The sequence below is a fragment of the Gorilla gorilla genome, chromosome 19 (genome assembly GCF_029281585.2).
Source record: "Gorilla gorilla gorilla isolate KB3781 chromosome 19, NHGRI_mGorGor1-v2.1_pri, whole genome shotgun sequence".
Classification (NCBI taxonomy): domain Eukaryota; kingdom Metazoa; phylum Chordata; class Mammalia; order Primates; family Hominidae; genus Gorilla; species Gorilla gorilla.
Window position 1 is genome coordinate 40,775,056 of NC_073243.2, and position 1,877 is coordinate 40,776,932.

Here is a 1,877-nt window from a genome sequence, read left to right on the forward strand (position 1 = left end):
TTTTATGGTTTTAGGTTTTATGTTTAAGTCTTTAATCCATCTTGACTTAGTTTTTGTATAAGCTATAAGGAAAGGGTATAGTTTCAGTTTTCTCCATATGGCTAGCCAGTTTTCCCAGCACCATTTATTAAATAGGGAATCCTTTTCTCATTGCTTGTTTTTGTCAGGTTTGTCGAAGATCAGATGGTTGTAGATGTGTGGTGTTATTTCTGAGACCTCTGTTCTGTTCCATTGGTCTATATATCTGTTTTGGTACCAGTACCATGCTGTTTTGGTTACTGTAGTCTCATAGTATAATTTGAAGTCAAGTAGCAGCTGTGTAATTCTAAGCAAGACATTTAATCTGCCTTTACCACTCACAATAAAATAATGCCTCTATGTTAGTCCATTTGCATTGCTATAAAGAAATACCAGAGACTGGGTAATTTATTTTTTATCCAAAATGTGTTTATTGAGGCCAGGCACAGTGGCTCACACCTGTAATCTCAGCACTTTAGGACGTCGAGGTGAGCAGATCACCTGAGGTCAGGAGTTCAAGATCAGCATGGCCAACATGATGAAACCCCAAAATTAGCCAGGCATAGAGGCGTATGCCTGTAATCCCAGATACTCAGGAGGCTGAGGCAGGAGAATTGCTTGAACCTGGTAGGCGGAAGTTGCAGTGAGCCAAGCTCACACCACTGCACTCCAGCCTGGGCGACAAGAGTGAAACTCAGTCTCAAAAAAAAAAAAAAAAAAAAAAGTGTTTATTGAGATGATTTTCCACTCATCTTGATTCGGAGTGCTTTTTAATGCTGCTTCCTCCTGAAGGAATATCCTTCTGTAAGCCTTGCTTTTCTTTCTGTAGGCTGGCAGAGGACAGTGGAGCAGCCAACACACAAAATTTCTGTTAGTGCATGGCTAAAGACTGTGGTGATTTTGTACCATCCTGGGCATTTACACCCATGAAGTAGGAATTGGGGCTCTGCATCAGGCACTGCTTCTTGTGTTCCCTCTTCCCCTGTTCTGGAAAGGGATGAAGGAGATCCTTTGTGAGAGGCATGTTCTCCTGGGTAGGTCGTCACCGCTGGAAAAAGACTGGGTAATTTGCAAAGAAAAGAGGGGGCCGGCCACAGTGGCTCACGCCTGTAATCCCAGCACTTTGGGAGGCCAAGGTGGGCGGATCACCTGAGGTCAGGAGTTCAAGACCAGCCTGGCCAAAATGGTGAAACCCCATTTCTACTACAAATACAAAAATTAGCTGGGCGTGACGGCGGGCACCTGTAATCCCAGCTACTTGGGAGGCTGAGGCGGGTGAATCGCTTGAACCCGGGAGGCGGAGGTTGCAGTGAGCTGAGATTGCACCATTGCACTCCAGCCTGGGCGACAAGAGTGAAACTCCGTCTCAAAAAAAAAGGAGAGAGGAAAAAGAAGAGGTTTAATTGGCTCACCGTTCTGCAGGCTGTACAGGAAACATGGCACCAGCATCTGCTTGGCTTCTAGTGAGGCCTTAGGGAGCTTTTACTCATAGCAGAAGGCAAAACAGGAGCAGACATGTCACATGGTGAGAGTGAGTGGTGGAGGTGGAGGAGGTGCCACACTTTTTTAAACAACCAGAGCTCTCAAGAGCTCTCAGAGCGAGAACTCCCTCATTATTGTGAGGGCAGCACTAACCCATTCATGAGGAATCTTCCCCCATGACCCAAACACCTCCCACTAGCCCACCTCCAACAGTGGGGATCACATTTCATCATAAGATTTGGAAGAGACAAAACATCCAAACCTTATCAGTCTGTGAAAATGTTGGGAAGAATAAAGTGCTACTAGCAGTTGAGCCATTCAATATTTAAGGGCAAGCTGCTTCCATGCGCTTGGTCTTAGGAGGGAATTAAAGAATA

The 1,877-nt window shown here is 45.3% G+C and overlaps 1 pseudogene; it reads right to left on the minus strand.

Moving 5' to 3' along the window:
• Window positions 1-788: 788 nt before the first annotated feature.
• LOC101128817 (small ribosomal subunit protein eS27-like) lies at window positions 789-1,048 on the minus strand (annotated as a pseudogene).
• Between the last annotated feature and the right edge of the window lie 829 nt (window positions 1,049-1,877).